This window comes from Megascapheus bottae, chromosome 15 (genome assembly GCF_031878675.1).
Source record: "Megascapheus bottae isolate mThoBot1 chromosome 15, mThoBot2.hap1, whole genome shotgun sequence".
Lineage (NCBI taxonomy): Eukaryota > Metazoa > Chordata > Mammalia > Rodentia > Geomyidae > Megascapheus > Megascapheus bottae.
This window is the reverse complement of record NC_143523.1, coordinates 46421797-46436300: the sequence shown is the minus strand read 5'-3', so window position 1 is coordinate 46436300 and position 14504 is coordinate 46421797. Positions and strand designations below refer to the sequence as shown.

General features: G+C 35.8%; 1 protein-coding gene and 1 long non-coding RNA gene across 4 annotated transcripts in view; one reads left to right on the top strand and one right to left on the bottom strand.

Moving 5' to 3' along the window:
- The window catches only part of Adk (adenosine kinase), a 328745-nt gene that overhangs the window by 136115 nt on the left and 178126 nt on the right, over positions 1 to 14504 (bottom strand). The gene's annotated exons all lie outside the window — the stretch shown is intronic.
- The window catches only part of LOC150054303 (uncharacterized), a 68529-nt gene that overhangs the window by 32317 nt on the left and 21708 nt on the right, over positions 1 to 14504 (top strand). For all 3 annotated transcript variants that reach the window (XR_016537850.1, XR_016537849.1, XR_016537848.1), the window contains exon 3: positions 3614 to 3706. This is a non-coding gene — a long non-coding RNA (uncharacterized LOC150054303). The remainder of the gene's footprint in view (positions 1 to 3613; positions 3707 to 14504) is intronic.

The window sequence follows — 14504 nt, the reverse complement described above, 5'->3', positions numbered from 1 at the left end:
TTTTCCCTTCCCTAGGTCTTTATGTTCTCATTTCTGAAAGCTCCTATATCATCACATAAAACTGTCTTGAATAAATTTATTGTGCTTTTCTCTTACTAATCTGATTTGTAGTAGCATCAGTCTTAGCCCCTACAATGAGTATTTTTTCCCTTTAACTGTCTCTTTTTCACATTAAATACTGTAAAGGAAATTATAATAAAAATGATGTTTCTTATTAAAAAAAATCGAACTCATCAATTCTTTATCAGAATTCAACTGTTCTAATCGGAGATAAAAATCTTGACATTTCCATCCAGGATACCTCTGAATCAATCCTCTGGTCTCAAGATCCTGAGTAGCTAGGATTACTGGTTTAAGCTACTAGTGTTGTTGTTGTTTTCTTTCCTTTTTTTGTGGTTGTGGAGTTTGAAGTCTGGGCCTGGGCATTGTCCCTAAGCTCTTTAGTTCAAGGCTACTGCCCTACTCCCTTGATCCACAGGGCCATTTCCAGTTTTCTAGTGGTTAATTGGGGATAAGAGTCTCATATACTTTAGTACCTGGGTTGGCTTTTGAACTGTGATCCTCAGATCTCAGCCTCCTGAGTAGGTAGGATTACAGGAGTGAGCCATTGTGCCTGGTGTCAGTATCACTGTTTTTAGAAATGTTTTAGCCTTTCTTTTTCAGCCTAATATCATGTAATTTGCAAACTATGAGCATCCAAGATGCTTTTTTTGTTTTTGTTTTTTTTTGCTATTTCTATCATTTAGAGAATTAAAGAACAGTTTATACACCTTTCTTGTCTCCATACTAGTATGTATACATTTGCTTTTTTTAGTTCTTTACGTAATGAGGAGAGTTTAAAGCTTTCTCTATTTCTCTTCAAAATATTGTAGCATGAAATAAAAAACCTTCCAGAGCTAGCATTTTGCCAGCTGTGGATTAACCATAGACAGCCACAGAATGATCTACATAAATAGTAACCTGGTCAAATAATTAGGCTCTCACTAACATCAGAATGAAAATTTGATCTGTGCTCAAAAAACATCTGATTGTAATTTAAGGTACAGAACAGTATACCTCTGGAGTTTAAATTTGGCCTTATTCCAAATGTGTGCATGTTGTGTGTTTTACTTTGCAATGTAACACAAGAGTACTGTAATGGGGATATAAAATTTGTTAATTTTATAAAGAGGGGTAGGCAAAAGACTATTTAGCTTTTAAATAAAGGTAAATTCACAATTCAAATTAATTCTGTTCTTAAAATGCTTTTTTTAAAGTAAATATTTAGAATTTAAACAATTTTGGATTTTTGTTATTAGACTGCAAAGACTACTAAAATTGATGCCAACCATAATTTTGCTCCTAGATTTATAGCCATCACTAGGCCTCATGTGTCAGACTACAGTATCACCAAAAGTAAAAACAGTGCCATTATAAAGGAATTTTTCACATGTTAGGTTTATAATAAAAATAAACTAAGTTTATATGTATATAAGTTTAGAAAAATAATCTACTATTAAGAAAACCTTACGATTTTCTAATTAAGGATTTTAGTCTACACAGCAGTTAATTCTGTTAGTGTCTGTCCCAAAAAACAACCAAAAGCAAACTACATTTTAACACTTTAGGATAAATAACATTAATCAGAACTAAGAATGAAGTGGGACATTTTTATTTATTACACTGGAGAACAAAATAAAAAAGGAGAGATAAGAGTGACAGGAAAAGATTAAGGTCGAGTCAAAGACTATTAACAATACTTAGAAATCTCAAGAAATCTCTAAGAAATTGCAAGAGGGTATAAACACGGGAATGTTAGGAATAGAATTTTTTTTATATGTACTTAAAGTGAAGGATTAAAATTTCTGTTTCTATGTATTTACCTTAATTCAGGGCAACCAATGAGGATGTTTATATAATTGTCTTTACCAAAGCACAAAAAACACTTAAAATTATTTTTACTAACAACTGTAAGAAGAATATATATGGATATGTACACATATACACCTATGTAAACAAGGGGCTTATTATCTTTGGAATATAAGCCTTTATTGATTCAAAAGAAAATAAAACTACATAGAATAACTATAATTATCAATAGTGGATATACTGTGTGATAGAGGAAAAAAAATAGGAGTTTGGCCTTTGTTTAGAAAAATCTGATTAGAGGGCCAGGAGTTTGGCCTAGTGGTAAAGTGCTTGCCTAGCATGCACGAGGACCCGGGTTCAATTCCTTGGTACCACATACATAGAAAAAAAGGCTGGAAGTGGTGCTGAGGCTCAAGTGGTAGAGCTCTAGCCTTGAGAAAAGTCCAAGGACAGTGCTCAGGCCCTGAGCTCAAGCCCAGGACTGGCAAAAAAAAAAAAGAAAAGAAAAGAAAAGAAAAATCTGATTAGAATATTTAGGCAGAAACAGATGTTATTTGTATTTTAGCATTTCTGAGTCTGTCTACTTTTCATTGAAACACACTAGTGCATAAATATTTTTATGTGTAGAGTATAAAATGTCTATGCCATATCAATGTTCAATGAAATACGTAAAACACATAAAAATAATATATAAGCAGAATGATTACAATTTACATTAAATCAAGGGTTAAAAAAGACTAAAGGGGACTAAGTAAAAATGGAAAGTGTTATATTTGGGCAGAATAATTATGGAAACTGTTATTTGTTTTTAAAATTTGTTCTGATAAAATATTCTATACACTTGAAATAAACATCTATATAAACTTATAAATAATAAGCTTAATTTAATAAATGAGAGTAATAATAGATACACAATAGCTGGAATTAAGTCCATAACACTATGAGTAAGTCTCAAAAAAGAACAAATTAAATATGAGATTAGTAATTATGTATAAATCACTATTTAAAGAACCAAAAGATAAAGGATGGGTGGTTAAAAAAGTTTCATTAAGTGGGGCACATGCTTAAGGTTCAAAGCCAGCTGAGCACAAAAGGACCTGAGACTCTTATCTCTAATTACTTCTAGAAAATGGGAAGTGGGGCTTGGCTCAAGGGTAGGGCGATAGCCTTTAGCTGAAGAGCTCATGGACAGCACCCAGGCCAAGTTCAAGCTCCATGACTCACCAAAAAAATGAAAAAATTAAAAAAATATATATATTATTAGCCTGCCTTTACTCAACTCAGGTACCTTATTAGTAAGAGAACTGGACTGAGAGAATGAGTAAATAAAAGGTTTTTTAAAAAAAGAAATGAAATAATCATATACCATGTTTTCTCATCTTAATGTGTTTTATATATTTGTGTATCTCCCAGAGAATGTAAAATATATTTTCTTGTAGGAGTAGCAGAATCAAAATGAATTATGACAACACAGTTTATAACTGCTTCTAAAGAAAATACTGACTTTGACAACCATTAAGATAATGTATGAATCATTTATAATATCAATATTATGATATGTACTACTTCATATGAATGACAACAGAATTACTAAAAGAAATCTAGACCAAATATACTAGTGAATGCTGTAAAGTTATATCCTTGACTGAATATAATGTAATGCATCAAAGAAATAGGATTGATTCACTTACATCTTCCTGTCTTGCATCTCTCTTTTTTGGAAGCAAAAATGCAACCATGTATTCCATGTGTTTGTCTTTTTAAGGATTAAAATACAACTGAGTGTGGTATGGACCTCCTCCAAGCTATTCAGGAGATGGAGATTAAAAGGACCATACATACTTTGAAGCCAATCTAGGTAAGAAGTGAGAATTGATTTCAATGAATAATCTCGTGCTGCTTGGATCTATAAGTAGGAAAATTCTAGACAAAAAAATAGCTAAAGTGAAAATGGGCTGAGAGCATATTTCAAATGATAGACTGCCTGTCTAACCAAGTTCAAGGCTGTGAATTCAAATCTCAAGACAACCAAATCAAAAAACAAACAGAAAACCTGCAACTTTAAGTACATCGTGTTATAGAAATTAGATTTTTTCCCCCTAGCTCATACATCTCCTTCAAAATAAATCATGAAAAAAATGTGTAGTAAAAAAAGCATCAGGGGGCTGGGAGTTTGGTCTAGTGGTAGAGTGCTTGCCTAGCATGCATCAAGACCTAGGTTCAGTTCCTCAGTACCATATACATAGAAAAGCCAGAAGTGCTATGGCCCAAACTGTAGAGTGCTATCCTTGAGGAAAGCCCAAGGACAGTGCCCGGGCCCTGAGTTCAAGCCCCAGGACTGGCAAAAAAAAAAAAAAGAGCATCAAGCCACATAATGGTGGCTCATACCACAAGACTCTTATCTCCAATAAAAAAGCTGGAAGTGGTGTTGTGGTTCAAGTGGTAAAGTGTTACTCTTGAGTAAAAGAAGCTCAGGAGCTGGGGCGAGTATTATGGACTACTGGTAGAGTGCTTGCCTACCATGCATCAAACTCTGGGTTTGATTCCTTGGTGTGACATACACAGAAAAAGCCAGAAGATAAGCTGTGGCTCAAGCGGTGGAGTGCTAGCCTTGAGAAAACTCAAAGGCAATGCCCGGCCCCAGAGTTCAAGCAATGGCTTGAAAGCAAACACGGGATGATATTTATAACAGGTTTGTGTACTTCTAGCAGGAAAGTTAGAGTGAATGAAGTGAATACAAACTATTGTACAGATATTACAAACTGGTAAAATGGGTAGCTAATACTTGTAACTATTGTGTAATAAGTACATATGAAATGTACAAACACAGTTGGGCACAGGTGGCTCAAACCTGTAATCCTAGCTACTCAGGATGCTGACAGCTGAGATTCATAGTTCAAAGCTGAACAGAAAAGTCCACAAGACTGTTATCCCCAATTAACCACCTGAAAGCTCAAAATGGCATTGTGGCTCAAGTGGCAGAGCAATACCCTTGAGCTGAAGAGCTCAGGAACAGTGCCCAGGTCAAAGTTCAAGCCTCACTACTGATTAAAAAAAATGTGTAAATACAGGATATTAGGGATAGGGAAAGATATAAAAAAAACTAAGAGGAGAAATAACTAAGTCAAATGGTGACAGTATGACAGGATTTAAAAAGGATTAATTTTAATTTTCTGAAAAGGAAACAAACTAGTATACTTTTTTGTCTTGTTTTTATTTATTTTTGGTATTTTTACTGGGGCTTGAACTCAGGGCCTCCACTATTTGTTTTTGCTTAAGGTTGTCTCTTTACCATTTGAATCATGCCTCCAAACTAGCTTTTTGTTAGCTAAGTGGCAATAAATGTTTCCAAGCTTTGTCTGTATAGGCTGGCTTTGAATGGCAATCTTCAGAACTCAGCCCCATGAGTTGTGAGGGTTATAGGAGTGAGCCACCAGTACTCGGCTGTACATGTAACTTTTTAAATACTTGTTCCAATCTGTCTAATTATGTGACTAACTATGTGACTTTGGGTAACTTCTTTAGGCCTTTCTATCCTCATCTGCAAATTGAGAATAATAAAATCTCAAGGCAGTTATGTGAATTAAAAGAGTCTAGTGCAGTGACAGGAATGTAGTATGCATTCTAACATGTCTTTATTATATTAATATCAGTACTATAGAAATACCAAGAATATTAGAAAATCCCTCTCTCCCTCAGGAATAGTAATTTCTACACTACAGCTGTTTGTTACAATGATGAACAAAAAATGCGCACTTTAACTTTGATCCTTTGAATGCAAACACATAAAACAAAATCCATCATTCTCTTTTCCAAAAGCTTGCCCAGTCTCCTTTCTCCATGATTTAATCATCCTATATCCTGCTGACAGATTAATCACCCTAATCATTCTTTTCCTTGTAAATTAAATCCAAATGCCTCACACCCCAGCATTCAAAGCTCTCTACAATAGCACTTCAACTTGCACAGAAAACCAGCTGTAAGCTCCATTTCTCCGTAACATATGTCCTTGCTTCAATCACAGAAAATGATTTGTTTCTCCAAAAATAAATCTTCTGAGTTGTTAGGTTGTTTCTTCTATCTGACACATCTACTATAACTATTTTTTAGAATTTTACCACCACCCTGGGCCCACTTAAACAAACTTCTGGGCTGGGGTGTTGCTCCTGTTGGTAGAAGGCCTGCCTCACAAATGCAGGTCCTGAGTGCTTTCTTCATTCTCACAAAGAATGTACTCATTCTTCTTTGACTTTCCCTAATAGGTAATATTATGAAATACATATCCAAAACCAGAAGTGTTTGATTTACTTAACAATATAAGCGACTTGAATTTGTCTTACCATTCTCACTCAAGGGCACTTCTTATTTTGTTATTGTTGGCTACAGCATAAAGTTCAGTGTATAGTTAATTGAAAAATATGTGAGCAAATAAAAGCCAGACATCAGTGTTCATGAAGGTTCAGGAGTCTGACATCTTCAATTTCCAAAGTAAGCAGCAAAAAGTAGGCCTAGAACTGTCCTTGGACTTTCTCAAGGCTAGGACTCTACCACTTGAGCCTCAGCACCACTTCCGGCTTTTTCTATGTATATAGGGTACCGAGGAATCGAACCCGGGTCTTCATGCATGCTAGGCAAGCACTCTACCACTAGGCCAAACCCCCAGCCCCAAGTTTAAACATTTTAATTCAAAAGTTACCACAATACATGCTAATGGGATTTGTGTGCTCTTGCACAGCAATGTAAGCTCTGCATTCCAAGTAAAGTCAGTTTTGATTTTTTAGACAGTATTCTGTTATCATTCCCCCCAAATGAGATAATCTCAGAAGTTTCACAGTCTACTGTTGAAACTCATGTAAAAAATCATGGTTTTACTGTACTACCTTGGGGTATCTCCAAGTTTGGAATTGTGAAGCTATTTGAAAAAAATTGCTTGAGGTAAAGCCTTTTTCATTCAAAAAAACTTTAGTGGTTAGTGTTGAGAGTTTAAGAAAAGGAAGTTACTGTGCATTAAATAGCATAAACAAATCTATATAATAGAGTAGAAAGTAAGAAGAGGGCAGTCAGATGCCCAAAGGTCAAGTACAGGCAATGAAAAACTGCCCTTAAATAGGATAACCTAAGAATTTAAGTAATGTTCATTCATAGTAATTGCTTTAATTTGTTTTTTAACCTAGGTAGTAAGTAGCTGTTCCCATGAAAAGGAGCTTTTCACTGGGTTGGGTTGTAGCTCAGTGGCAAAGTGCTTGCCAACTAGCAAGTGCAATGTCCTTGGGTTCTATCGCCAGTACCAAAAAAGAAAAGAATATATGTATATGTGTGTGTGTGTGTATGTATATATATATATATATATATGCAGTTTAAAAATGAGCTCTTCACCTCCCCAATATAAATAATTTTTCATTTTTATGCTCAAATTTTATCTAATAGTTAGTTTGTTCTCAAATTCAGTGTTTCATGTCCCATTACTTTTAAGTACGAATAAATTCTTCTTTTTTTTTTTTGGCCAGTCCTGGGTCTTGAACTCAGGGCCTGGGCACTGTCCTTGGACATATTTTGTGCAAGGCTAGTAATCTGTCACTTGAGCAACAGTGCTACTTCGGATTTTTTAAAATATGTGGTGCTGAGGAATCGAACCCAGGGCTTCATACACACTAGGTGAGCATTCTACCACTAAGCTACACTCCTGGTCCTACAGAGAGATTCTTGTAATTATGGTATTTCCCCCATTAATACAACTTCATCTGATAACTTTTACTACTTTTTAAACACTAGTCCAACATGTTCTTTATTTGGCAAACCTCCTTTGTTCAAAAACATTGATTCTTTTCACAAATAATATCGCTCACATTTTTATATTATCTTCAATGATTACCATTCATGAATCATGAGGCTTCTATTCTAGCTAGCCTAAGTCCAAAGCCCATGTTTCCATTGTTTGTGCTTCGAGTATCCTTTGTTGTGTTAGTAATGCTTTTTTTGAGGGTGGGGGAGTCTTTTTCTGGGGCTTGGACTCAGGGCCTGGGTACTGTCCCTGAACTTATAGAATCCATTCTTCGCTATGTATTTGATCAAAGAAAGCAAGGCTTTAGGAGGCAACTGTTTTTGGTAAAATGTGTGGCAAATATTCAATTCTTGCAGGCCTCATAATCTTGTGTTAAAACAACTCAGTGCTGTTACTGTAACATGAAAGCTATGATTGAAAATATTTACTATAATAAGGATGCTTGAATTTCAATAAAACTTTATTTACAAAACAGGCAGTAGGCCTTACTTTGCTGATCTCCAAACTAAAGGAAAAGAAGATAAATTCCATGCAGGGTAATAATAAGAGTATACTTCTCTCTTAGTAGTAAATATACATAGGAATTAAAAATTAAACAAATTTAGAGACCAAAATCAATAATCATATTTCCTAATATCCTAGTCCAAGGTGATAACCAACTATAATATGAAGCGAGCAGTAAACCAACACAGGTTCCCCTGAGGATACCGTATGACCTGGCCTTCCATACCCCTACCCACATTTGTAGCATTTATTATTGTGCTCTTGCTGTAGATATACTCCAATACAGCCTTCAACCTGACATAATACTCAATTTTGTTCAAAACAGACCTAACCTCTACAAGCAAGATAAGATATCTATCTATCTATCTGTCTATCTATCTATCTATCTATCTATCTATCTATCTATCTATCTATCTATCTATCATGTATCTGCATAAATATATACATATGCACATATATGTATAGTATTTTTTTAGGAAGTACTAGTTTTGAAGTCAGGGCCTCATGACTTAATCAGGTGTTTGCCCCATCACTTAAGCCTTACCTTCAGCCATGTTTTTTGTTTTTTACTGGTAATAAAGACTAAAGCAAATGTTCCTGCCCACATGACATAAAATCATGATCTTACAGATCTGAGATTGCTGAGTAGCTAGAAATATAGATAGAAGCCACTAGGGCCCAACTTTCATTTATATAAATTTTATATAATCTGAGGAGTCTTTTCTATTAAAAAAAGCAGTTAAGTTGTAGAATGCATTAATTATTTAGTTAAAAAAATTAAATTATGAGCCCGGCGCAGTGGGTTCACGCCTGTAATCCTAGCTACTCAGGAGGCTGAGATCTGAGGATCAAGGTTCAAAGCCAGCCCAGGCACAAAAAGAAAAATAACTCTACATATAATAAACTTGTACATTATATACTACCTGCATTAATACAATTGCTATTTTGGCCATATTTTATTGAAACATTCTTAACTGCCTTTACTTAATGATACACAAAACAGTTCTACTAGCCACTGTTGTTTTAAATCTGAGATCAAAAAATGCAACTATTTTTCATGGTAATTGTTTTGGTTCTCTGTAGTTTACATTGTTTATTTTTATGTAAGTATTACTGTATAAATGGAAAATGACTAAGCTGAAAGCTATTGTTTTATCATTGTTAAGCGGCCAGTGTTTCTGCTTTTGATAAAAACCAAATTTCAAATCATTTTCTATAACATAGGAAAGAAATGGATTGTCAGTAAACGTACTGTATTGACTCTGACATTTTCTTCTTAGATGTTGCCAGCATGTCAAAAACAGAGGATTGTTTTTTAGACATGAAAAATTTTGTGCTTGCTAAAACAAACTCTGATTGCTCCTGGATTAGGATCAGTCTACTCACAACAGTAGCCTAAGAAGCCAAAAGATACAGATAGCCATTGACATACTGGAAACCTCTCAAAACCATTTTCACACTATACTGACAAGTTAATATGTCAACTAAATGTTATGGTTAATATTTTATATTACAGTTACTATTATGATTTAATATCACTTTTAAATTTTATTTTATTTTTATTGTTGGGGAAACTTATAGAGGGGTTACAGTTACATTCGCCAGGTAATAGGTTCATTACTTCTCACACATTGATATCCCTTCTCATGGTTTTGTCCTCCCTTCACCCCCTCCCTAATATCACTTTTAAAATAAAAAATGACTAAACAAATTTTTAACAATAATAAAGGTCAGTACTTGTTAAAGAATAATTCCTGAGTCACCTGAAAACTTGTTAAAAAGGCGAATCAGGAAGTGGTGCTATAACTCAAGTGGTAGAGTACTTGACTTCAGAAAGCTCAAGGACACTGCCCAGGCACTGAGTTCAAGCCCCAGGACTGGAACAACAACAAAAAGTTAAATCATTCAGAATCAGAAACATGTGTGAGCAAGTGATAGCAACCTGGATTGTCATTAGCCCATGAGGTGATTTTGTAAGGCATTGATAAACTCCATTCATTATCCATTATAGGGAAACTTAAAAGAATTAAAACACGAAAGACTGTATAAAACTTGGATATAGGAGTAGATAAGTGGTGTAATAAGAGGCAGCAGGTTGAGTTTCTTTGTTTCACAAGGAAGTGCTAATGTTTTCTTGATTAAAAATGAGTTGTAGTTTTCTCTACAACTATAGTGTTGGCCCAAGCACAGTATTTCTGCTGTCATTTGGGGGATTCATTGCAAGTTAATGCCCACAAAAACAGTGATCTACAGCTAAAAATGTTTGATTTATCAAACTTGTCATTCTGCAGATGAAATTAAATCTTAGAAAAAAATGACCGATTTGCCCAAGGTCAAACAACTGAAGATGTGACTACAGTTCTAGGACCAGGAATTCCTAGGCTTACTCACATATACACACCCTGGTCACTGAGACGAGTGGGGAGTGGGAGAGAGAGATACTAGAACTGAAAATAGGATAAGACTTGGAAATAACATGATATAGCAGTCTTAGGTAGCTCTGAATTTGATTCTACATTTCTTGAAAGACAGTTCAAAGCAAAAAGGAAGACAGACTTCGTACCTAGTTACTTCCCTATGATAAACAACTTGGTTCTCACATAAACTTGTCAAATAGTGTTTACCATTCTAAATAGTACTTAACACAGAAGCCTACATTGTTCTCAACAGTATCTCAAAATCAAGTTCATATATTTATTACAGTATGTACCAATTAACTCTTAAGACCTAAAAACAACTTCATGAAAAAATGTAAATGGGAGTAAAGAAAACAGCTGTCTGATGGTGTAAGCATAAAATATGGAGTTTATAGAGCAAAGAATAAAAGTGCACATTTTTCAGATAACCTATTAAGATGTATAGTTTCTAATCTAGGGTGAGGTAAGAGTTGATCAGCAGACAAACTAAGGCACTGTCCTTGGACTTTCTCAAGGCTAGAGCTCTACCACTTGAGCCTCAGCACCACTTCTGGCTTTTTTCTATGTATGTGGTACCTAGGAATTGAACCCCGGTCTTTGTGCATGCTAGGCAAGCACTCTACCTCTAGGCCAAACTACTGGCCCCAAGGCTGCACTTTTTAAAGAGTACTGTCAGTTGACACTTACTATATAATATCACACTGCCCCAATGTATTATAGGTTTCACAAATAACCATATTTTTTCTCATTATACAAGAGAAATTAGTGATAAAACTTTTGTGAGTACATATAAAGTATTATTACATATAAAGTATTATTACATATAAAGTATTATTACATATAAAGTATATTATAGAGATATATATTACTATCTTGTAACAAAATTTACTCAAAAAATACTTCCTCAAAGAGGTCTTTCTGAGCTGGGCCAGTGGCTCCTAGCTATTCAGGAAGCTGAGATCTGAGAACTAAGATTCAAAGCCAGCATGGGCCCAAAAAGACCCGAGACTCTTATCTCCAATTAACCTCCAGAAAATCGGAAGTGGGGCTTGGCTCCCAGGTAGGTTGGTAGCCTTGAGTTGAAGAGTTCAGGGACAGCACCCATGCCAATTTCAAATCCCATGATCCACACAAAAAAGGTCTTTCTGAGCTGTGATGAGAATCATAAAACCTCCGCAGTCCTATTTCCTTCCATGTAGTTTTAGTTTTTTAAAACATTTGCATATGAATATAAATGAATAATACAAATAAAAATACATAATTCTTTTCTTTTTTTGCTCAGGGTTAGCACTCTACTGTTCAAGTCACAGCTCAAGGCTACCACCCTACTCCTTGAGCCACATCGCCACTTCCAGTTTTCTAGTGGTTAACTGAAGATAAGAGTCTCATGTTCTTTAGTACCTGGACTGGCTTTGAACCTTGAACCTCAGATCTCAGCCTTCTGAGTAGCTAGGATTACAGGTGTGAGCCATTGCACCAGGTATTACTGAGAGTTTTTGCTCAAGGCTATCATATAAGCCAGCTCAAGTGGTAGAGCTCTAACCTTGAGAAAGTCCAAGGACAGTGCTTAAGCCCTGAGTTCAAGGCCCAGGACTGGCAAAAAAAAAAAAAGCTTATGTTAAGCTGAGCCCTGGTGGTTCATGCTTGTAATTCTAGCTACTCAGGAGGTTGAGATCTGAGGATTATGGGCAGGAAAACCCCCAAGACACTTCTCTCCAATTAACCACCAGAAAACTGAACGAGGCTCTGTGGCTCAAAGTGGTATTAGTAGCCTTGTAGCCTTGAGTGGATAAAGCTCAGGGACAGTGTCTGGGCCCTGAGTAAAAGCCTGACAACCTACAAAAAAAAAAAAAAAAAAAAGGAACGGTTTATGTTGGGCCCCAATAGTTTGTAATAATTGTGGTAATGAATTCTGGTGAATGTATACAATTAATATATAAAACATCTCATAAAGTCTAGATAGAGAAAAAGAATGTAAAAATACAAAAGACTATTTAAAAGTACAATTTTCTTCTGTATAATTCAATTTGTGGTTATTGGTAAATCTATGGCAACATTTTGTGGGTTAAAATAGCTCTACACCATCATTAATTATAAAACACATACCATATGCTGAGTCTATTCTAGGTTACTATACTTATTTTTACATAAAGATTGATAAAATCGATACTGCAATGAATACATAAAGGCTTCATTTCCTTAAGCATTTTATCTAATTTGGAAAATCTAAAATACTTAAAACATACCTATTTTTTCTTATTGAAATTAGTATTCTATGCACTTGAAAAGAAGAAATAAAAAGAAGAAATTTTAAGGTATATATGGTGGCATTATGAATAATTTTATTACCGCTGGGCTAAATATTTTAATGTTTCTATAAATACAGAGTCAAACAGTAAAGACAGGGTCAGGAGCATGGCCTACTGGTAGAATGCTTGCCTAGCATGCACAAAGAACAGGGTTCCATTTCTTGGTACTACATACACAAAAAAGGCCAGAATTGGTGTGCGGCTCAAGTGGTAGAGCATTAACCCTGAGAAAGTCCAAGGACAGTGCCCAGTCCCTGAGTTCAAGCTCCAGCACTGGCAAAAACAAAAAATAAAACTAAAGGTAAAACTGATGTAGGTTATTTGTGACTTAAAAAAAAATGCCAGTCCTAAGGCTATAACTCAGAGCCTAGATACTGTCCTTGATTTTGCCCCTCAGGACTAGTGTTCTATTGTTTGAATCACAGCTCCACCAGGAATTTTGCTCATTGATTGGAGATGATTACAGGCATGAACCATCGGCAACCAACTTATTTGTGTTTTTTATAAAAATTTTTTTGAAACAAATTATTTTATATGAGTTTAAAGAATATCTTCAGAGATCATTTCAAAATCTAGGATATCCCTACTTACAGATCCGTTTTTCCTAAGCCCCTGACATTTAGTGGATTTAATTGAATCTGATATAATAATGTCTTAGAACTAAAATGGCATCATGCTATTTTACCTGGAATAAATGGGAATACACTTACTAGTTTTTCCATCATACTATGATATGGTTACGATTATCGTATTTTGCTCTATATGTGGAACAGTAGCAACATTTTCAGGCTAGGTATACCTATGTCTCAGACTGCTTTAGGAAACAGCATATCATCAAAAACACAAGGGGAGGAGGGAATTTTTTTTTTTTTTTTGCCAGTCCTGGAGCTTGAACTCAGGGCCTGGGCACTGTCCTTGGGTGTTCTTCAAGGCCAGTGCTATACCACTTGAGCCACAGCACCATTTCTGACTTTTCTATGTATGTAGTATGGAGGAATTGAACCCAGGTCTTCCTGCATGCTAGGCAAGCACTCTCCACTAGGCCAAACTCCTGGTCCCTTGGTTTGAGTCTTGAGCTTGAGTTTCTTTTCTTTGCGGGGGGGGGGGGGGGGGGGGGGGGAGGGCTCATGGGGCTTGAACTCGGCCTGGGCACTGTCCCTGAGCTCTTCAGCTCAAGGCTACTACCCTACCCCTGGGCCTGGGCATTGTCCCTAAGCCGATCAGCTGAAGGATAGTGCTCTACCCTTGAGCCAAGCCCCACTTCCCATTTTCTAGAGGTTTACTGGAGCGAAGAGTCTCAGGTCCTTTGTGCCGAGGCTGGCTTTGAACGTTGATCCTCAGATCTCAGCCTCCTGAGTAGCTAGGATTATAGGCGTGAGCCACCATGTCTGGCTTTTGATCTTGAGTTTAACTAAAGACTAGTGACACAGCACCATTTCTGCCTTTTCTGAGTACTTTCCTGGAGATATGATTCTCATGAACTTTCCCAGCTGGGCTGGTTCTGAATCAATCTTCAGATCTCAGCCTTCTAAGCAGCTAAGATTACATGTGTGAGCCATGAGCACGTGATGGGAAAATGAATTCTTAAAAATCAGAATTTTAAAGCTAAATGTGTCAAATACTAGGATTTCAGGTTTGATTCAC